This window comes from Alosa sapidissima, chromosome 14 (genome assembly GCF_018492685.1).
Source record: "Alosa sapidissima isolate fAloSap1 chromosome 14, fAloSap1.pri, whole genome shotgun sequence".
Lineage (NCBI taxonomy): Eukaryota > Metazoa > Chordata > Actinopteri > Clupeiformes > Clupeidae > Alosa > Alosa sapidissima.
In genome coordinates this window covers 29,295,184-29,319,586 of record NC_055970.1, presented here as the reverse complement: position 1 = coordinate 29,319,586, position 24,403 = coordinate 29,295,184, and the positions used below count along the sequence as shown (strand labels likewise).

The 24,403-nt window shown below is 45.0% G+C and overlaps 1 long non-coding RNA gene across 1 annotated transcript in view; it reads right to left on the bottom strand.

The window, feature by feature from the left end:
- The window catches only part of LOC121682379, a 73,141-nt gene that overhangs the window by 693 nt on the left and 48,045 nt on the right, over positions 1–24,403 (bottom strand). Inside the window, exons 4-6 of the long non-coding RNA XR_006022544.1 lie at positions 16,852–16,923; positions 2,281–2,407; positions 1,770–1,867 (exon numbers count right to left, since the gene is read on the bottom strand). This is a non-coding gene — a long non-coding RNA (uncharacterized LOC121682379). The remainder of the gene's footprint in view (positions 1–1,769; positions 1,868–2,280; positions 2,408–16,851; positions 16,924–24,403) is intronic.

Sequence of the window (24,403 nt, the reverse complement as noted above, 5' to 3'; positions counted from 1 at the left end):
AGTGTGAGTCTCGGAGGCAGGCTCCTGAAGAGACGGTCTCCAGATGATTCCGGTAATGGGCCTTCAGCACGGATCGGAGCGGCCGCTGAGCGCTAAAGAGAGGGGGACTCCACACCTGCAGGCCCAAAGGCCAAATGCACCAGACTGCCCCCCTGTGACAGCATTACCACTGCTCAACACCGGCTACTGAGCGCGGTTCTACAACCCCCCCCTCCCAGTACAACCCCACCTACAGCAACACACACTCACACACATAAACAGCCTGCTCACTGTCTCTGGAACACTTAGCGGAGAACAACACCACGCACATCCGCATAATACATAGACGCGCATACACACATACACACACACACAGATGCTCACAACGAGAACATTACGGTCAGTGAACGCATCTGCCTGAAGATTCCCCAAAGATTTAGAGGGATATTGGGAGGGTTTTTTGCAGTATTTTGGATGTCCAATAATGAGAATCAAAAGGTCAGTGGAGCATTGCTGCTCATCCACTCGTGCCTTATTCCAGTCATCACGCATGATTACCCCTCAAATGGTTAAAGGTAAAGGGAGTAAAAACAATGGGCCGGCATCATGCTCCTCCAAGAAAAGGAAAAAGGAGGGAAAAAAAGAGAGAGAGGGGGAAAAAAAGACAAGATATTACTTGGACATGCCACTCAAAACGACAAGCTCTGACAGAGGCTGTTTTGAAGTAAACGCTGCAATGTGTGTCTGAGTAAAGGGGGTGGTGAGTGAGTGTGTGTGTGTGTGTGTGTGTGTGTGTGTGTGTGTGTCTGTTGGAAGGGGACGATGAGGGTGGTGTGGTGGGGGTGGAGAAAACAGAACATAATTTTCTCTCCTCTCCTCCTCCAGCGGCCATTTTGAACTCTGCAATTGACCTTCGGCGGCATCATTTACAATGACTCATATCAAAGCCTGAAAAGTGTTAAAGCTATAGTGTGTCTACGTGCTCACACTCACAGGATAATAGCTTTAACTAGACCAAATTGTCCCCTTCATTGGTATGACTGTCGCGACCCGCAGTCTTCCCAACTCGCCCTTTGACAAAAGGGGGTCGTTCCCGAGCACAGAAAATGAAGCCCACTAGATATTGTTTGATTGGATTTGCCTTTTCAAGGTTTTGGGATCATTACGGAAATTCATTTGAAGTGTGTCTGAAAATGAAACCACTATCCTTTTGCCGCGTTTAATTATTTGCCCCGACCAGTTCCTTTTTCTCTTATTGTGCCATTTCTAGATCAGAGGGGGGAAAAATGAAACCTCCCACACTGCCCTTAAAACACATCTCAGATGGACCATTATACCCCCTGTAGTTCGAGGGTAAATATTTCTTTTTGCTTTCCCTCTGTCTGAGCAATCATCCCCCTCTTCTGTCTCTTGTTCCTCTTTAACATCTTTTTCTCTCTTTATAGCTCTTGTTCCATCACTCCACTGACTCCCTCTCTCTTTCTCTCCCTCTCTTTCTCCAAGTCTATCTCTCCTTCCCCCCTGCCCCAGAAAGAGAAGCAGTCTTTGGTTCCAAACGGAATGTGCTCATTCCAACATTTCAATAAATTGGAGAGGGAAAGCATTAAAGTTAATCAGACCAACCACATTGTGGTTAAGACACGTTGGCTGGATTATGGATTACTATTAGCTGGATGAAAACCGATTCTTTCATTTAAATTCCGGGTTCCTCATCTTGCTAAAATTAAAAAAAAAAGAACTAATACTTCTTGGAAGTCGCTCATTTTTTCTGTATATGCACACTTACTTACTTCCTCTTTAATCCAACTTTGAGGCCGACGACATGGAAGGAACACCCAGCACGAGCCTGCGGGTGATTTCACACATCAGAACTTTGCCCCGGCCGCGTCTGAATGGAGAAGGGAAACCATTAGAGCCAAAGCAATCCCACAACACACATAGATTGATTTTAAGTGCCAATCACACAATCATATCATTCCCAGATCTCTATGCTATTGATATTTATGTGCTATTTTACATGGCCTTTGTGACCAGGCCAAATACTGTTTGCGCAAAAAACATCTAGCTTTTAAATATTTTTAAATAGCCATTTATTACAAGAATATAACGTCACTGAATCTGTAAAAATCCTAAATTGTATTAATTCATTAAAAATGTATTTCTCTGTGACAGTTTGACAGAGGCAACATGTGTGACTGCTTGTCCACTCTGAGAGATCCATGGCGCGGGTAAGGACACACGACATGCATCAGTATCAGTCCCACAGCAGTGCTCTTTAAGGGGGAGGATTAAACTGGCAACCTCGAGGTGACGTGTCTGGCCCTGAGCTCCAGGCCAGCTGAGTCTGATTCCTCTTATCCATCTCCTCTCGTACAAGACCCATGGGGACGCTCCTGCTCATGCCTCTCACAGTCTCCCTGCTGGGAAACTTCAGAGACACAGAGACACAGAGAAGCCTGGGACACCCTTATAAATATGGAATGCCAAACATAGTATGCATACATACATATTAAAAAATAAACAAAAGCCCTTAATATATGTTGGCAATAATATACTGTTCAGCTATGATCTGGTGGTCTTTAGAGAGGCCAGCTAACTCTAAGATCTGGTCAGGCCATTGTCAGATGTGCTGGGTTGTGTTATAAGCATAACTGTGATGGTTTTCATTGTGATATTTTATATATGGAATTTTCCATTGCCTGGGATGGAACTGGTGACGTTATGACTTGGATTGATCTGCTGAACACTTTACAGGCCAGTGTGTGTCTCTTGCTGTGTGTGTGTGTGTGTGTGTGTGTGTGTGTGTGTGTATCAAGTGCAGGAGTAAACTGCAAAGAGAGACGACTAATCGACCACACGTGTGGATCGACTGTGCACATGCATAAAGGAAGTGTATGTTAGTGATTAAATATAAACAGCTCTGTGTGCATATGCGTTTGTGTTTATGCGTGTGTATGGAACAGAGGGAGGGACTATAACAGAGAAAAAATGTGAGAAGACAGTGTTTGTGTGTGTTTCCAAGTGTGTATGAGAAAGAGAGAACGTGTGAGAGAGAGAAAGAGAGAGAGAAAGAGAGAGAGAGAGAGAGAGAGAGAGAGAGAGAGAGAAAGAGAGCATATCCTCATACTCAGTGGTTGTGATAGTGCTATTGAGTGGCTGCGTGTTGATTCCTAGGAGTGTGTGTGTGTGTGTGTGTGTGTGTGTATGTGTGTGTGTGTGTGTGTGTGCATGTGTGTTCGCCGTCTCCTGTCATCACTGGATGGTATATGTCAGCCTTGACTAGGCGCTGGCTCCACTATATCACCAGCAGCAGGCAGTTCACTGCACACACAGCCAAATTGTTTCAGTGACAATAAACCTGTGTCTCCATTAGACCCCAGCAGCCTCACAACAACACTACCGCACCGCACACAACTTGGACAAACTGCTGCACATGCTTACAACAACACTACCGCACCGCACACAACTTGGACAAACTGCTGCACATGCTCACAACAACACTGCCGCACCGCACACAACTTGGACAAACTGCTGCACATGCTCACGTTTGCTGCACGGCTTCACACTTAGCTCTGTGTGTGTCTTACATGTGCATTCATTTTCCATAGTCCACCGAGTGCTGTTTGTGTGGTCATATGTGAGTCATCTACTGGAGAGTTTTTTCGGGTACCTGAGCTCGTGTAAAATGTCAGCCAGGTGTTAGTCCTGCAGATGCAGAGGCTGGAGGGAAGAAGGGTATTCTTCTCTTTCTCCACTCCTCCTTCCCTCCCTCTCTCCTCTCCCCCCTCCTCCTTTCTTCAGTGCCTTGCAAGGTCGGTCTGCTTTAATGTGCTAACCTCCACGCCTTGCTCATTACCCTCAATAGCAGGTGATGGATCTGCGAGGGTGGGTTGTGTGTGTGTGTGGGGGGGGGGGGGTGAGAAGCACCACTGACATTTATCTCCTCTCGCTCACACCAGAGCTTAAATCAACCCATCACTCTGTCTGAGAACACTTAGTGCCCAAGCACGCAGGAGAGACAGGCGGGAGCAGCACCTTCCCCAACACATCCACCCCCCCCCCCCCCCCCAACCCTGGCCTGCTAACAAGCACAAGCCCTCGCTGGGTTTCCGGACCGGATCTTTCTTCATTTTTATGATTGTTCTTTGCACTGAGGTCGGCGTGAGCAGGGTCAGCGAGACACATGCACAAACACGCACTGGCGTGAACATAAACGATCCTTAAGACTCCACACTTCCCCTCCATTCTCGCCTCCTCTCCGCCTTCACATGCCACTAAATTATTCAGATCTGCAAGCATTTGATTTAGCATGCCTCCTGTCTGCCATTTTCCCCCTACTCTTTTTTAGACATTTCATTATGTTGTATGACTTTAGGCCCACTGGCTGGAAAATGACAATTATTTTGGTCCAGCAGCTTGCTATTAAGAGACCAGAAGAATACATAGAGTGGCGTGCAGAAGGATACTCCCATGCAAGAATCACACACGCACTCACTCACTTACTTTCTCTCTCTCTCTCTCACACACACACACACACACACACACACACACACACACACACACACACATACACACACACACACACACACACACAGAGCGCACTTTCTATAAATGTACTGGACTGTAGCAGTGGCTTGTGAGAAATGGCCGTTTGGAGAGCGCTCAGAAAAATATCAGTCACCGCAAACTAATGCCTTTTAAATGTACCCGGCTACCTTTAGCCAGCCGGCTCAGTGAATTAAAGGAATATCTAATGGCAGTTTGTTTGGCCTTTTCATAAATTCTGCATAAATATATATGAGGGAAAGAGAAACATACAACAGGCTAATAGAAATGAATGAACTACTCAACCATACATTTGCAGTGAGAGATATGCCAGTGCTGATTGGAAAGGGCATCCGCTATCTGCAATATTGATAATACTTTTCAAATTTCATCTGCTTTTGTTTGCATTCTGTGCCGCCTGTTTAAACACACAGGGAATTATAATGAGCCAAAACATTATCTCCCAGTTGTTCAAGGCTGAACATATGACTTTATCACAAAAATGATTCCAATTCTTTGGCTGTGTTGAATCTTTCCATTAGACCCTGGCTATCTGCCACTGACAGTAAACCAACCTATCGGCACTGGGCCGTCCAATGTGCTGGCCAGGCGGTGTGGAGGTTTAAAACGGTGCAAATGTTATTCTCCGACTCAGCTCTGCGTGTGTGTGTCTGGACTTGCATCAGTAGAGAGTGTTTTGATTTGCATTTTTACAATAATGTCACCAGTGTTTGTATATTTAAAATAACATATCCGGTCTGTTTGCGAATAAAACGTGAAGATAAAATGTGCTGTCACAGAACCGCACACCTCACCCTACCAATCAGCACTGGGAGAGTTCACACTGCCCCCTGAATAGAGAGCAACATAAAGTTCTAGGGACAAGTTGAAAAGTATAGAACAATATCAGAATAAGAGTACGATTGTCAGTGTGAGTGAGGAGTCCACACACACACACACACACACACGGGCTGAGTGTGGGCCATGCTCCACGCGGCGCTGAGAGCTTTAGGAGGAGCCGAGCAGCGTTGCTGCAGGCCGCCACTCCACAGATATCAAAGCCAGTCACTTCTTACAGCTCCACCGCTGTGCTGCCACTTTGACTGGGAGAGACAGAGACAAGAGACACTAGACAAGAGAGAGAGAGAGAGAGAGCGAGAGAGAGAGAGTAGAAAGACTGAGAGAAGGAAGGGTGAAGTAAAGGAGGCTGAGATACAGACACAGTAAAAGAGAGAAGAGCAAATAAGGAAAAAGGAAGCCACGTGTTTGGTTCCGACACTGTAGTAAAGCGCTGCAGTCTGTCACTCCTCTGGCTGTGTGGTTTGGGGTTGGAGGGGGGGGGGGGGGGGTGGTTAGGTGGGGGGGTGGTTGCTGAGCGCGGGGTTATCTGGAGCTGTCTGCGCCTAAGTGGATGCCACACAGCCTGCAGCGTCGCGCATCTCACAGGCCTCTTAAGGAGGCAGAGGAATCAGTCGTGCCTGAGCGCTCCGTGCCGCCACCGCCTCCCCACGGCGAGGGGTGAGGGGGGGAGAGCGAGCGGCGGAATCATCCGGACCTGATATCATGCAGAATGGCACGTCATGCATATCAGCGCCGACAGTGGTATCATGAGGGCTCGTGCATGCGTGTGGGAATGAGACGGGAGCCTGCCGCTGCCCCTAAACGCCCCCCTCTTAGTTAAGTTAGCGCAGCGGCAACCCAGGGAGGGCAGACCTCAACAGGTAGCCGAGAGGCGGTGTCGTTGGCAGATGGGTGGCGGGATAAACGTGTCAACTGTGGAGAAGCCAGTGGTAACAAATGGCCAGCCAACCTGCAAAGCGCACCTGTAGACTTGAAATCCAGCATCTTTCGAGGGCCGCACGTTGGCATACAGGGCCGTGTGGCCGTCCAAAAAGCACCAAAGGCGAATCGTGTTTGTTTCCCTGGGACTCTGACAAGGGTCCTCTCCTTACGGCTCCCAGCAACTCAACCAGCTGGGCCTTCTACTCATTTACCATAACACTATTGTGTGCCTGTTTTGTGCCAGTACGTGTGTGTATGCGGTGTGTGTGTGTGTGTGTGTGTGTGTGTGTGTATATGTGTGTGTGCATGTGTTCAAAGTGGATTTAAAGAGCAAATTGCTTAATGATTTCTGGGAAAAGTATAAATTGAGGTCCCAAATAAAGGCCATTACTGCAATTTGATTACTGTGCAATTGAATTAGGGCGTAATCACCCATTTTTATATATCATTACATTGAATTGTTATACAGAATTACTCTCCATCATGAGCGACAAACACTGTCAACCGGAGAGAGGTGCTCCAGTAAAAAGGTATGATTCATTCATCCTGTTTTCGTTTCAACTCCGAGCCGCTGCTTGCTCTCCCATTTCTGCTCTTTGATCCCTGACTGCAGTGACCGATCCATACGGACGCATAAGAAAGAATCAAGTGGAAAAAGGTTGCACCCGTAATGAGGATTGGGCGAGTTGACATGGTGTTTTGAAATTTCACAAATAGCAAACACTTCTGTGAGTTCCTTGCTTGTACGTGACACCCACACACGGCAGCATCTGCTTTACACTCCCACTCACGCAAGAGCGACTTCTACGCCACTGCCCCATGGGAGACGTCAACGATCAGCGACCGTAACGTCCGTGACAATCGTCCAGATGTCTCGGTTGTGAGCTGACGCGTTGGCGGGCTCGAGTGTCCGTCCATCCTGCGCGACGCAGGATGTGTGTATATGCAGCCGGCTGCTGGAGCTGGAGAGGCTCTGGAGAGGAGGCCCTCGAGTGGACGCAGCGGATTTCAGGGTGGGGGGGGACGGCAGAGTGGAGAGGGGAGGGGTTGGGGAGAGGCAGATGTGGTGACCTTCATCCACCATCCAGCTGGGAACGCAAACAAACAGTGTTGTCAAGCTCAGTCTGGTCCACCAGTGCATATGTATCAAAAAGTCCTGGAAGTTGTATTTCATTGAGTTCAGCCAGTGATTAAAGGAAATACATGCCACGCAACACACAGCTTTAATTAATTTTGCTGCAAATCATCTCCAATTCACAGACCTAATTGTTAGCATTGGGGTGCTTTCGCTGATGGGCACCATTCCTGTCAGTTCTCTTAAGTGTTTACTTAAGGGCAACGGGGAGAATAGAAAAGGCTCTGTACCAATCAAGCCACTGATTACTTCAATGGAGTAATTAAGGCTCATTTGGAGTGAAGCCCACACCTGCACACCCTCAGTGACCTGAGGAGAGGGCCATTGTGTGAGTGGCGCAGGAGAGGATTCAGAGCTCCTGGAGGTAAGGCTCATCCCCCTAGCAGCCCGCCCATGGCGGGCGAGAGTGAGGCCTTGTGCAGGCAGAGAAGAGCTGCCACTGGGCAGTGTTGGGTCTGTGTCCTTCACAGTCCGCACAGTAAGAATCACTTCAATTACCAATGCAGAGCGAGTGCAAGTGAAGTGGGCAGCTGAAATGAATGTGCCACGCTAAACAAGCTTTATGAAGGCAGTGGCAGCGGGGAGATTCTGGAAAGTCCTATAGATCATCCCGCCTTGCGGTGCACTCTACGGTAGGGATAACGTACACGTACACACACACACACACACACACACACACACACACACACACACACACTCTCTCTCTATGCTGGTGATAACATACACACACACACACACAAACACACAAAGGCTGGGAGATTTCAAACAATGTCTGCAGAGCCAAGCAAATCGATCTTTGTGCCTGAACCTACTGTTTGCTTTGGTTCTTGACGATGCCAGTTTGAAAAGTTACGTGGGCATAGTGATTGGCCATGTTCCATGCCAGCCACCAGCTCCATACACACATACACAAAGACAATCAAACACACACGTAACACAATGATTAGTTAACCTGAAAGCACACTTTTCTGTGTTGAAGCCCCAGAGATCAGCTACTGTCAGTTGCCATCTGGCAAGCCATCCTGATACTAAGGGTTGATGAAAGCAGGAAAATCTATATATTAACACATACTGCATATATCACCTGCATCACAATCTACGTTATGTGTGCAAGACAATGATGTCTGTACACTGTAGGATAGCATGACATCGATGTGTTGTATTTTCAGTGACATCTGTATATTGTCCTATGGATATACAAAGTGGGTGATGACAGTGAGTGACTAGGAAAATGCTAGACCATGCAAGGACTACTGATGACCTTTAGGTCTACCCGATGACATGCGCTTGACATTCATTCATCAATATGACAGCTACTTTACCTCTGGGTTGTGAAGGCATTTGACAAAATGCACTACTCAAGAGATGGGCAACTGCCATTATCATTATCATACAAATAAGACGAGTGCTTGATTTTCTCCGAGAAAATGAAGAAGCTCTCCACAAAACTATTAGCGCTCATTTCACACGATGCAGCAACCAGGCGGCTGCCATCAGGAGAGGTCTGGGATTCTAAAAATATTTTTTCCCAAAAGCCACAACGACACAAAAACAAACAGCCAAACGAAACACAACCCTCCTGCATGGTGGATAAAGCCCACAAAAAATGTTTATGAAAAATAATCACCGGGACGACACACGCATGTGCTGTTTACACGGAGGCCATGTCGCTGCTACCCCACATCTCCAACAAACAAGCGGCACGGCAAAACAGGAAATATCTTTTGCATATTATTTTAAGTAACTGTTCAAATTTCATTTCAGAATGGTAATCCACAAGACAAATATGTAGAGGCATATTTTAAAAAGGGAGGCTCAGCTTCAATTTCCTATTGTGGCGCACCGCGTGTGTTTGCTCTTTGTGTCTGTTTGAATTGATTTGCACAGCTCGGCAGACAGAGGCTGAATGCTGCGACCAAGAATCCATCATTTCATATGATCTGATAGTTCTGCAGTATTAGATTGATTTTTTTCCTCCCTCTCTCTCTCTCTCTCTCTCTCTCTCCTGCTCCTCCTCCTCTTCTTTCTTTCCTCCTCCTTCCTCACTGCCCCCGACTCCAACGGGGATGTTAACAAACAGGCGGTGGTACCGGTGTCCCCGGTCTGCAGGAGCCCTGTGGTTCCTCTGGTGCCATGGCTGAGGGACTCCGACGCTGGGTGTCAGGCAGAGCAGCGCATGATGCATGGTTCCTCGGGGACGTTGACTGTTCAGCTATGTCTAACTCCATAAGGTGCTCATTGAGTAAGGGCCTGATGGATGGATGGCAAGGAGGGGGTGAGAAATGAACGGCGATGACAAACAAATCACGGCCGGACTCCTGCGGTTGGACAACAAGGCGCACTGAAACAGTTTATATCTGTCCATATCCACCATATAGACACCCGTGCTAGGGAGAGTGACCGCAAGTACTCACTGTGTACACAGCCTGGAAGAGTGATCAGATGTGGTGGAGAACCATCTGCAACTTTAAGATGACTTCTTCTCGGGGCCCCTCAGCACAACACTGGGATTTAGTCAAAAGTTGAATTTGTTCAAGGGGATTCATCACATGCAAAGCCCAACTGATAAGCTGCGATGTTGGACCTGTAATCGTTCTTTTACTGAGGTGTTGGCTTCGCGAGTGCTAAAACGTGCAGGGGCTTTCGTGAATCAGGCCTCAAATGCCACATTAAAAAAAAGAAAAACACTTTTCTTTAATATCTGCAGTTCATATACATATTCCTGCAGGATTTCCTGTGATCAAGAGAGCTAACTATTTAAAATGGAGATGAGAGGAGGCTTAAGTTACAGAGTCATCCAGAGACTCACCACCTCCACGGCACAAAAGCCTGATCTCCATCTCCTTACCTCCACCCCTCCCTCCCTCTCCTCCCTCTCCTCCCTCTCCTCCTTCCCTCCGTGCCCGCTCTGCCTCCTCACACGGGGAAAGCAAAGTTTAAACATACCTGTCACAGACTCAAAGAAATACTTAGCCATAGCCGGGCAGGCAATCACCTTCATGGCAGGACGATGATGAAATGGGTGGATGATTTCCCTTTTTTTATAAAAAAAAGAGGGGGGAAAGGAAAAGATTTTAAAACCTGTAAGATCCTCTCATCGTTCTCCCTTCAGCGCAGCCAAAGGCGCAGGCAAGCGCAGGTATAAGCCCCACTCCCGCATACCTGCGCTTTCTATTTTAAGCCCTCCCTTCAACGCCGCATGTCAGACAAGCCTGAAATCCCTCCTAATACTAGTTACCTCTGAAACATAGATCTCACTGTTTGGCTTTTAGCTCAGACAAGTTATTTCGTACTCCCTTTGAAATAAAAAAGTGGAGTGTTCTGACACTGACTTTACATTTTGAGCTCATTAAAGCTGGGGATCTGTCTCAATGCTACCTGGATTTTTTATACGGGGAGATAAGCCAAATTAATATGAACTCGCCAGGGCCAGTTTAAACGCTCCTTGTTATCCAAAGCCCTGAGCTCTCGCAACTTATCAAGCAGCCACTGATAGCCTTTAAACTAGCAAAGTGCACTGCTTTAATTAAAACTAGTCGCATTTCCCAGAAAGCAGAGGAGAGAGAGGAAACAGAAAGGAATGAACTCAATAATTCATCAGGAACTGGTTTAAACGTGGAGGACTGGGTCACAAGGGGAGGTGGCTAAAGACCTCTAAACAGACATTTAGAGAACACCCCCCGTTAGGAGACCATCCTGGCTGGGAGAGGCTGAGAACACGGCATCATGAAGATGACACAGCTGTTTGATATATGGCAAACTGGTGGGTGAAATACAACACAGAGCACCTTTTCATATGGCATAGTTTCCTGTGTAACCATGCATGCTCTTAAAAATGACACCGAATTAAAATGGATGTGTGCTCCTCTTTTGTGCCACTGAAAACAGAGATATATCTTTATAATATTCCTCTGTATTTTATTGATGATAAAAAAGCAGACCCAAGCCACATTTCCGCTTGAACACTTAGCTAACACCAGGGAGAAACTGTCACAGTACGCAATGTAAATCAATCTGAGTTATACTGCTTTAAACTTAATGCAATATACTCTCTGCTTCCATTGCAGTTCTAATGCAAATTTACATATTGTTGACATAGACACACATGCCCATACATATGTGCACAGCCAGGGACACACACATGCGCACACATGGGAAGGAACAAAACACAGACACACACACACACACACACACACAAAGTGGCACATGTATGCAGAGACACGCAAGCATAAACACCCTATCTTTCTCTCGGTCATACACACACATGCACGCGCGCGCACACACACAGACACAGACACACACACACACACACACAAACACACACACACACACACACACACACACACACACACACACACACACACAGAAGTCTATTGAGTATTTTTCCTTGCCAGGGCTTTTTTTGAGTAAGAAGATAATACAATTCTTTTTTTCTTATTTCCTTACAATACATCATTCAGTTCTGCCTTTTGCCTGCATGAAATTCATTTTCTAATGGAAATATTTGTTTTGTAAATCAAATATGTATTATGCACAGAATGCAAAGCACAAATTAAATTATGTTAATGAAATGAAAGAGATATGAAATGCATATTTCATGGACAAAACATAACCCCAGCGAACAGCCATTTCTTGATAAAATCTTTAAACACAATCTCATTCGGAGAAAGACATATTGCTAAGGCAGATAGCACCTCATTAAAATGGTCTCCTTTAATATCAGTGCTTAGTATATATAGGATTGTAAATAACCACTGGGGACGAGGAACCAATAATGAAATACTGTCTTTAATAGCTTGCCATTGATGTCAGCATAAAAAGTGTAGTAGAGGAATATTGGAAATTGGGTGCACACACACATATAGTCAAAAGCTGTAAATGATTGCATATTTAAATAGAGCTGACTAAGGCAAAGATGATATAGATATTAGTAATAGGCAGAAAATTATGCTGACCTTACATAATTTGACAAAAAACCACACTGTTTTAAATTTTATATTGGTTACACTTAATGAATAATAGATTCCAGGGCTGTTGTTGTGCAGGCCATGATGTTAATAAAAGCTTTAGAATAGGGAGCCTCTCTGCCCAACTGACTAGCAAATGAACTAGACTGACTTTTCAGCAAAAAATAAATATAGCAATAAATAGGAAAACAAGCAGCAGCGATGGAGAGAGGAGAAAGACACAAAGGGACAGAAAAACACCACGGGGAAGAGGAGGAGGAGAAGAAATATAGAAGTGAAAGAGAGGAATGAAGGAATGAAGAGAGAAAGAATGAAAGTTAGTTAGAAATGTAAGCTAGTTATGTAAACATAAATACATAGATCTGGACCAATCCCCAAAGCCTATACTGGCATCCACTCACACAAATAGCTTAATTATCCCATAACACTTCCATATGCACATACAAATGCACATAACCTGCACTGAATCATAGCTAGTGCAATGTGTGTAGTGTTGCTGATCACAACCTGGCCCAAATGAGACAAGTGAACCATCGGAAAGGAGTGGGGACACAGCCCAACTCAGTGACTGTCCCAAATATACAATAACATCTGTTTGTCTACATTCACAACATGAAATGTAGTTCACAATATCACATGAGCAGGGATGAAAACATACACACACATGAACCATACACACATGTACGACGTTATACATGGATGGAAGTGTTTAATGTTATTCTCTGTGTCTCACTCTAATGCTTCACCAGAACATTCAACCTTTTGCCTTGTCTACTGGGCACACCTGAATTCAATTGAAGTACACTGCAATAAAAGGACAGGCACACAGAGAGAGAGAGAGAGAGAGAGAGAGAGAGAGAGAGAGTGAGACAGACAGACAGAGAGGGGGGGGGGTAGCGTTTGGGGATAAGGTTGAGTGTTTGACCTGGCTTATTGTGGATGATGTCAAATATCTTAATTGTCCCATAATACTAAATTACCAGCTGTTGTGAATAAAGCATGGATTTAGATTCAAATGGTAACCTGGTTAGACTACAGGAGATGACATTCCTCACCTGACTGGCCAGTGAGGGGGCAGAGGAAGACAGTGCGGCTGTACGTCTCCTACTCATGCCATGTCATGACATTTTGTGAAATGATTCAGAATAATATCTACTAAAACTTCATTAATGGCCTAACCCTAAACATTTCTTCTCTCTAAGACACAGATTGATTTGAATCAACAAAATGAGATCAATTGTCAAGGCCCTCATTTTGGGTTGTCTGAAATGGTGCCTATAAGTGGCTCAAATAAATCTCAAAGGCACAGTTAGCACATACTGTCCTCACAGATGCTTGCTTTTGGGATTCTAAGAAATGGGTATGAAGTACATTACTTGATTTCAGTCAAAATGCAAATGACTTTACATGACTTTAATGCCACCAGGTGCACAGAACTTTTCATCTGACACACAGACAAAATCCTCTTGACTCTGACATTAGCCAGAGAGTGTGGCACAGTCATGACTGCAGATCTTCCGCACTGCGAGGCAATGGCTTAATTTGGTGTCCTTCTACTGCTGTATTAATTGCTATTTAAGCATTAGTCAACCATTCAGCTACTGTTGTCAGTGGCCTGTCAAACCGCACTGCTCTCTTTAGCACACTGTGCAAAATGACTAAACAACTGAACAACTGAAACTTTTTTCACTGTTTTTGAGTTCATGGACAGTTACATAACATTGATGGTATCCAACCAGTTGGCTTGAAACCCCCCATGGGAACACAATGGCACTCGCATGTAAACACCAGTTTAGAAACCCTGGCATAACAACAGTGGCCACATTCTACGGCACATATTTTTTAATCATTGTTCGGAGAAGGGCATGGATTTTTCAAAAAAAAAACCTTTCAATGTCATCCCAAAGGCTTTATCCGGTACAAATAATCTGATTAACCCATTTTAATTGTGTTTTCAATAATTGTCATTCTGCATCTCTTCAGCCAAAGGGGCGAGCAGGCTAGCATGGGGATGGGGATCGAGAGAGAGACAGAGAGAGAGAAATAGATAGAGAGAGAGAGAAAGAGAGAGACGCAGTCTAACCGAGAGAAAGTGAATGTATATGACAGGGTGCACACAGAAGGGCATGGCCAAGTGGTAAGGCAGGATGCTGCAGATAGGGGAGGATAGGAACTTGAGCTGAGGTCACCACACACAATCTCTCCCCATCAACCTCCCATTACACACCTAATTTCACTGCTGCTTCCCTCCCATCACCCTTGCCCACCCGGCGGCCCCATCCCCTGCACGTCTCACTAAGAACAGGCAGGGCTCTCCGCCAGGTCAAGGTACGCCTCTGGAAAACAACATGGCAGCAGCCAGGACAACAGCAATCAATAGTGCTATTGGACGGCAAGTCCATCACATCACACCATTAGAAATATTGCTTTCCGATGCAGATAAATGATGCACTGAATGCAGGATTAACAACCTGGCTACACTGAGAAGTCCTGGTCAGCTATGGACTGATCAGATTGGTGGACAGTAAGTCAACCTTTTCAAGTAATTCAAGGATAGGTTTACAAAAAAAGCAAGGCTCAAAAGGCCAAAGATCTACATGATGTGAGATTTCACCAAAGTTTTGTCAAAGGTCTAAAGACATGCTGAAAATAAAGAAGACCTACACCTGCCCCACTAGCTGCTGTGGCTGTACATGATGCCTTTTGATCCAAGTCAGAAACCCTGTACAGTATACTGGCCTTCACAGCACAGTTCAACACAGATTCATATTGTCATTATTCAGAGTTCATAGCTGATGAAATGCATTTAGCATCTAACCAAAAGTGCAAATGAAGGGAAATACTTATAGTTTAGCATAGAACAGGTAAGTACAACAGCATACGTGTACATATTTGTACAGTGGTGGACAGATTACAATATTATATGTACAGGGCTGCAGCAAGGTGGGTGTGGTGAGGGGGCCTGTGCACTCCCAGTGCAAAAATGGTGTTCATAAAAGGGCTTCATCTGATTTTAGAACCTACAATAAGCAGTTATGAATTGAAGTAGTTAACTTTTGCGTGTCTTGATTGCGTGACTGAATGGCTTGACTGCTTGATTGAATGGCTTTTGATTGCTACATATAGTATAGGGGTTCACATACAACGTGTATGTATTATTCTATTATATTGAAGATAGTTGGAAATATTCTGAATACTTTATCTGAACATTATAGTAGGCTACATCACTGTTTGTGGCTGGGTGTGGCTGGGTGAACCCAGACAAACCTGTGAGTGAATTGCATTTGCTCTGCAGACCAATCTGGCTATCCTCCAACTCACACCAATTTCCAAAATCACCAAAAATCCAGGAACCAATCACAAGTGCTTAGTCGGTATGGAACAGGCTTTTGTACAATGATATTAGCAGCACTGTTGGCTAAACCAATGGCTGTGCTGACGGTGTCAGCATTAAATGTCACGAACATGTATCTTCTATGGAATTGAGTAAACAACTCCATTTAAGACATGTTTATAAGATGTGCTTGCTGTACTTGAACAAATGAAAGCAAACAAAGGGTCCCCAGACCAATTCACTTTTGAGAATCGATCTGGTGTTAGCCAGGCTAACCCCCCCCAAACCCACTTCTTAAACAAATGAGAAACAATATACTCTGTGCCATGGATGGGCTCTATGCACATCATTCACTTACCCTCGTAGTTGTCAATGTAGCTGGCAATGTACATTCTAAATCCTTTTTCCCATTTGCTGGAGGCAGTGGCACACAACATTTTCACAAGTCGGTCTACATTAACGTGAGACAAGGTAGTCTTGAAGATAACAACAATAGATATGACCCATATCTGTCGATGTATTGACGTAACCAAGAAGTTGATCTGCCAGTATAAGTTAATCCGGAATTGTGAAGTGTACTGAGTGTATTGGGAGTCAAGCGTGTTAGCAAGGAGGCTAAACCCCATAGATGCTATTTTTTGTCACTAGCACATCTCTTAAGGGGTTCGGGAGCAGTTGTTGGAGCACAGTGCTGTGCAGCACGATGCAGCGCAACGTTTTGAACATAACTTTTATCTGACCCCCGTTTCTATTTCTTTTTTCTGTCGCCCATGTTGTTCTGCAACTTTGAACAAGAAATATGACACAATAAACCGGGATATATATAACGGATTTAGTGTGGACTGAGAGAGCATTCAAAGCTACAGTACAAGACAGTCGGTTGCTCACATGCAGTTAGCACATGGTGTAATTGGGACTCAGCTTTAAATCAAGGTTTTATGGTAAATAGTAGATACTGTTTAACAACGGCTTTAACACATAAACATCATCATCAAAAGCTATGAAGAGAAATGAAAGAACATGCATATTTGCTCCAATCTTTAGGGCAGTGTTCGCACGTAAATTGTACCGAACAAAAATGATCACAATATCATGGTAGCTGATTTTACCTTTTCTCCTCAAGGCCAGCTGACCTCCATGTTTTTTCCATCTCCATGATGTAGGGTATGTGGAACTTGGGCCTATAGTATAAATGAAATAAAACTGTGAATCTCTTAGAGTCATCAAATTCACAATTTAACAAACATGCACTAATTATCAGTATTCCCAGCGAGAATAAGTTGTAGAAAACTCATATTTTTCTGTGCTGTTTCCTACTTGAATGTAAACACCATTACTTTGAGCTGCCGCTTTAGATGGCATTGGATTTGTTTAGAATGGTGCAAACATACTGAGCATTTCCACCCACATCTAAACCACATTTCTATATGGATGCTTGTAGACTTTTAATATACATCTGGCCCTGTGAGGCTGGTGGGATCTAGAACACTTGGAAACAAACTAAGAAACAAACTAACAACAGTACTTCATTGTGTTTGAATGTTCAACCCCGAATAATAAAAAAGAAAGTGAGATTTTTGGAGTGTGCAACTAACATTTGGAAAGAGCACAAGACACTCATACATGACTTACACAACAGGTTCTTTGTATACAATAACAATCAAGAAGCAAAAAATGTTTCAAGGCCAAGGCACTAGACAATATACACAAAAGAAGACAGTCTCATTATATTTTTAAATTTAAGCTCAAAGGAATCTAAAGAAATAATGTCATCTAACTAACCTAATCACATTCTAAATGCAAAGCAGCTGCATGATTTAACATCTGACACAGCCTTCTTTTCTAATAGACCACCATTTAAAAGCTCCATATGTCCACGACTTCTCCTCTACGCATCCCCTAGAGTTTAAACAAAGGGATTTTGTGATGACTGGACACATTGTGCCAGACAGAAGAACAGCGGCAGTGGAATGACAATACAATAAGACTCTTTTTATGGGCTAAATATGGAACTACATGAGTAAGATGCAAAGTTAAAATAGGGTTGAGGATAGGCAATTAACACTGTTTCCTGGCTTTCCTTTTGAATGTTGATAGAGGGGAAATCTGCAAAAAAAAGAACAACCCTATATTTGGTAATAGAAAGAGGTGACCTTGTTAGGTAATTAACATTTTCGCCTCAGTTTAATTAGAGAGCCAAATCAATTCAAAATAGGTATGAAATGGGCAAGGCGATCAAAAAGAAAAAAAAGAGGGAAAATGCTTCTGCTAAAACTCTGTTCTAATTGTATGAAAGCATTAAAAATGCACCTGTTCACAAGCAAATTGCCTCACTCCCCAAAACCCACAGAGACCTGCCGCTATTCAAAATAGCATCAAGTGTTAAGATAGCTATTTATGTGCTTGGTTACATGCAATGGGAAGAGGAAAGCTGAAAAAAGAGAAAGACAAATTATTTTCCTTGTCTAAGTCCCCTTGTTAAGATTCAAAACAATGCTTCAAACTTTTCCGATTTGGAGCTATATGTCTCAGTTGGCCCTGCCTTTGCCAGCCAAACTCTGGCTTAACCCCCTTTGGTGTTGAATGAACATCTTCCTCCCAGTCATAATCACTTCTCAGAGTTGTTTATTTTTTCTTTATTTTTTTTCTTTAAATCCCTCAGATGATATTTGCATCTGAGCCAAAAATAAAAGCGGGGCTCTTGTCAGCGAATGAATGACAGCCGAGTGACAGTGCGTGTGGATGAATCATATATTCATCAGAGATTTAATTGAGATTGGCTGCATAGGGTCACAGAGTTAACGTAGCAAGGACGCACTAGGATTTATAATCATGATTGATGATGTGACAATGCCAGGCTGTCGCCACTGTTGAACACAGCTAGGCTGGACTGCCGAGGCCACCCACGGCCTGCCGAGCGGGGAGGACCGGTCCATCTCAGCTGTCTAACCTGACAACACCAACCTGAGCGTCGCGCAGCACCGCGCCACACCGACAACATGCAAACCGAAAAGCCATCACCGGCGTACTTCAAGGTGATGTGAGCTGGAGAGGAACTCCAGGGGAAAGGTCGAGTGATAAGGGAGAGGGACCAGGGGCCGAAGTCAAAGGTCGGCAGTCCTGCTGAAGAGCCCAAGAGCCGCCGGTTCGATGATGGTGCCAATTTCCAACGATTTGCCGGTAAACAGCCAGTGGGATATATAGGTAGTATACCATGTCTCTCTCGTTCTCGAGTGTTCATTGAGAGGGCATGCACTAAAACCTTCCATCTCAACAAACAAACAATGCTTCACACGGTGTCACTGTCAAAATCAGAGAGGGTGAAATACAAAGAGAAACACATAGCAGCTGCAAAAAGGCCTGTTCATGTCTGCACTTGTCCCCCATAAACCGCAGCTTGCAGCAGGTACAGAGGATGTTGAGGGTCTCATAATTGCCCACAAGTGATGCTCTAATAATGCGCATGTAACCTCCAGACCTCTCGAGAGGGTCCTTTCTCTCTTTGAGAAAGAGGGGGAGAGACAGTGAGAGGAATGGAGAGAGAGAGGAGGGGAAAAAACAGGAGCTACAGATGAAAAGGAGCGAAGGAGAACAAAACCACTCCACCTTGCTCGAGCTTGGGTCCGATTGGCAGCGCTTCATCCGGCTGCAATTATATCGACTAATTAGAGTTGGACAATTTCTTGTTTGAAGTATAAAGAGATGACAATGAAGGGCATGTGAAAAGCTATAATTCAGAGAGAAACGCCGTCAAAAATCCACCCTAATCCCGTACTACCATGGACCCCTACGATAACATACAGCACCCACCATGTCCTCCATTTCTTTCTTTTTTTTTTTTGCTTTTTTTATTTTATACCATCTGGCCCTCTCATCTCGCACATAAAAAAGGAAAACTAATTCATGTTCGGAGTCATCGGCATGATGAATAGTGTAGGTCCAGGTGCTACGCGAGTAAAAAGGGGCAAGGGAAGGAGAGTGAGGGAGAGGGAGAAATTATATATGTACATCATCTCCCATTGTAAACAAGGCTGCTTTTTCAACTCAATGATTAGAGCAAGGGGCTTATTCCACAATGTGCACCCCTTTCTGCAGTGTTAATAATTAGATATTTAATTCGTTATTGGATACAGGCTGTGATGCGCTCCACAGACCAAAAATGGTGGAAGACGAAGGGGAGGGCTAGAAATGATGGAGGGAAGGAGAGAGGGAGAGAGAAAAGGAGGGGGGAGACAGGAGGCTTTTTTACGGCCTCCTCTTTTTTGTATCATATGAAGGTCACAATGCGATGTGATTGTTTGGCTCAGCAGCAGTGAATTATGCCAGCCAGACAAGCTTTTAACCCATGTTGCCTTCAGTCTCAGGCGCTGAAGATGTCTCTCTCTCACTTTCTCTCTCCCTCTCTCTCTCCCTTTCTCTCTCTCCCTCACTCTTTAAACAGTTTTCTATTGAAGAGGATTCAATCACCATAATGAATCTGAGGCCAGGCAGCAATCTTCTCCACAGAAAGAATTTCTAAAAGGTTATAGAATTTGTAAAATGAACAGCTCGGAGGAAGTAAATGGTTGTGTGTGCACACTTGTGTGTATGTGTGAACCTGTGTGTGTGTGTGTATATGTGTGTATACAGGGAGGGGGGAAATCAATTATCCCAGGACATGAGGCAGTCATAATATTTAGTGCACATCATTCACTGTCCTCAGGTAAGGCAGAAGACGTTTGCGGACGAGGAGGGGATGTTTATTTTTGGGAGGTGACTGAGGGTTGAGGAGCGGGGAGGAGCTGCTTGAGTGTGTGACAGTGACGTGTGTGTGTGTGTGTGTGTGTGAGTAGTTGGGGGGTTGTCCTATGCCACGCCCGGCGGGCATAGGCAGGCTGGCACTGAAGCGTGAGAGGGAGACGCCCCTGACTGGGGCTCATAATCATATGCTAGATTAGGTTAAGTGGTGCACAAGCCCGTCAGTAATGCAGCACACTATCTCCCAGGGATACTGATTCATCTCTTTCCCCACACACACACACACACACACACACACACACACACACACACACACAAATCACTCCTTGCTGCTATGATACACGAGGACAACATGCACACGCACACACACACACACACACACACACACACACACACACACACACAAAGTGTCTCATTGAGAGCACACTAAATTATAATGCACTAAGCCCTGTCTGACTAATAAGCACTCATAGATACATACATAGATATTTGTACAACATCTTGTCGTAAGTAACATTATACAACATCTCCCTGCCCATGTCTGACCACGCACAGTAGTCACAACACTTGTCAACTCTCATCTTGGCTTTCCCACCCCCTCCCAACACGCACACACACACACACGCACACACACACACACACACAGACAATCAGAGGGCAGTCCGGCATGAGATGATGCATGAGGGTCTGTGTCGAGCGTTCCCCTCAAATCTTAACCAGTGACAGACGCCATGTCTCGCCGGGGTCCCCAGCCCAATCACGCGCTTTCACCCTCGGCTGACACGGTGGCGCTCCGTCAACGTCAGGCGGAAGCGCCGCACGCGTGCTCGTGTGTGTCTGCACCAGCGCCGTCGTCATTCCTGTCAGTCGGTGGCCTGCCAGAATGCCACGTCGTTAGCGAATGGCGACTGATGAACACGGCCACCGCCAACCCCCATCTGACCCAAATGGCGCATGCTAACTTCCCCACGCACAGAGCATATCGTACGTGTACATGTGTGTATCTACGTGTGTGTGTGTGTGTGTGTGTGTGTAAGACATTACAGCAGAGCAGTATTAGGCATGATGAACTCAGGCTGACACAGGACGGTCAGACGGACAGACAAACAGGCAGACGGATGGACGGATGAGAGGCCGGCCGCGGCGGAGGCAGGGTGGTGGTGGTGAACATGGGGAGCCGACAGGGCCCTGTAGCTCATCAGTGTCAGTCCTGAAAAGGTTCCGGGATGAATGAGTGCAGGGAATCAAAGGGAGATTACACGTCTGACCATGTATCATCCTCGATATATTGAACGCAGCCTTTTGTGGAGATAGAGCGCTTATAAAAAGTGGTATTGTGCTCGGCTGAAAGGACCGTGCGGGCTCTCTGCATGACTAATCTGTCTCCCTGCATTATTTTATTCAATCTTCGCCGACTTTATGTCTTTGACATTTTTGCTACACTCAGTAAGTTTGAGTTGAATGGACAATTTTAAAGATTTTTAAAGGCATTCGCCGGGGCCCATGTGCAGAGAACAAAAAAAGAGACTATCTCTTTGTTTCAATGCATAATTTATTACTAAAAATGGTCTTTTGACTAATTCCAGCAGGCAGGAGAAAGTCTTGAACATGTTCTTTTTACTCTCAATATTGAAAGGCGTGTTGGATTTCTAAAGGGAGACACTTGATAATGCCTAAAAGAGATTTGCTTTTTCCCCCATTTCACCTCGAGCTTGACGCAGTCGCACACATGGGCACACATCCACATGCACATTATTCACAGGCATATTCCTCAAGTCCAAATGCAAGGTGATAGCTACATCAATGTGGTATTCATAGTCCTTCTTGCCACCACTGCTAACAAAACAGTTAAGAGTCAATGAGCTGCTTTTACATTCATGAGGATTACTGACATCTGCTTTGCATTTCATGCAAATCACAGAGACACTTACGGAACTCAGGTTACAGTATAGACTATGGCATCTCTCTCTGATGGCACTTCAAACACTTTTGCTGGGCAGATAATAAGGGGCACATAAATACACTCGCAAGCACAAACATAGTCTCTCTCTCTCACACACACACACACACACACACACATATAAATATACTCACACACACATACATAGTCTCTCACACACACACACACACTCAACAGGAAGGATACAAAAAAACAGGAAAATATGATTGCCACAACAGCATGAGGAGACCGGTAGCATTAAGAGATTAGCTTAAGTCGATAAGCAATCATGATTTGAACATTTGATCATTAATCTATCCTGTTAAATTGATTATAGTCGTACATGGCACAGGTGGGGGTGTTAACCACACCTGGCCACATATGGTCGGCGCGTACCTCGACGAAAAGACAGACAGATAGACGGACACATGGCCAGGTACACCTGTTCCCCGTAATCATCCCCATCATATCATCTCAGCACATGTGAGGTCCCTGCCTCAGGTACCATGCCTCCACGTTAATCTGGCCAGGTGTGCAGCTGGGAAGCCTGCTGAGAGCCAGAGAGAACCAGAGGCTCTACAATACAAAAATGCACACCGCACAGGCTTAGCCCAACACACACACAGGAAGGATTTTACAGTATTAATAGGTGTTATGTCATTGTATGTAAACTGAATGTACCTTTCAGCAGTATTAAAAAAGACTACTAATGGCCTTCGCTACACACAAACTTTAGAGTTTGTGTTATGACAAACTATGGCATGGTATCAGTAATAAAAAAAAAATCAATTAGACTATTGCTTTAGTCATAATAAATTCATACAAAAACGTACTATGACATGGACATGTCACATGTGAAAAAAGTAACCAACAAAAGTAAATGAAATTTCCTTCAAATTTTTACATTCTGCTTTTTCTCACTGTTTGTCAACTGAACTGTGTGAAAAACTGTGTGGACATTTGTATAGATTGTGTGTTTCTCACAAACATCACAACATCCAGTGTCCAAGTACAACAAATATAGCCATTCATACTGTATACTCAAAACCACTGCTTTAGACGTAGCCCTGTGTGACCATAACACTATCAGCATTGTTCAAGGTGAACTGACCAGAACAACAGTCCCCTGGTATTATACACCACCACATCATCATAATATCACATCACTCTGCAATCCTCTCCACAGCAGGTGATGGAGCCCATCGTATGCAAGACAGGTGTCTTTGTGAATGTATCCGTGCATGTGCGCTCCTTTATCTGTGTGTGTTTGTGTGCACCAGGTAGAGCAGACAGTTGATGAGCTTGTCATCCCCGATTATGTCACTGCGGGCTGGTCAGAGTTGACAGAGCAGGCGAGGGCAATCACTACACCACCGCTAACAGGGGAGGAAGGGGGCTGGAGCAGGCTGCTTTAACTCACTGTCTTTTCTCTCTCTCTCTCTCTCTCTCTCTCTGTCTCAAGAGGGCAGGCCTGCAACCCCCCCGGAGCAAAGCTATGGTGTCCATGCTGTAAGAGCTCTCCAGGATTTGAGGGATGAAGTGAGGGGAGAAAGAGACTATTTAACAGGCACAGGCCAGCGCTCGTAGACACGAGCGCCGCAGAGAAGCTAATCGCCCTGTGATCTTTTAAACACGCTATGCTATGTTCAACGGCAGCTTGAGAACTCATTTAAGGCCTCCCAAGAGTGTGGGGTGGGGAGTATGTGTGAGTGGGGGGGGGGGGGGGGGGGGAGTGCGGATGGTGGTTGAGGGAGGGCGTGCAGAAATTACCCAGCACTAAACTGCTAAAGTCAGGCTAACGTGCTGATTTATTCAGCAGAAACAAAAGACCAAGGGAGGGTTTTAAGAGATTCATATCACCGCTAGAGACATCTCAGTGGAGCTTGGTGTGTGTGAACGTGCAAATGTGTGTGTGTGCTTGAGTGTGTATGTGTGTATGTGTGTGCTTGAGTGTGTATGTGTGTATGTGTGTACTTGAGTGTGTG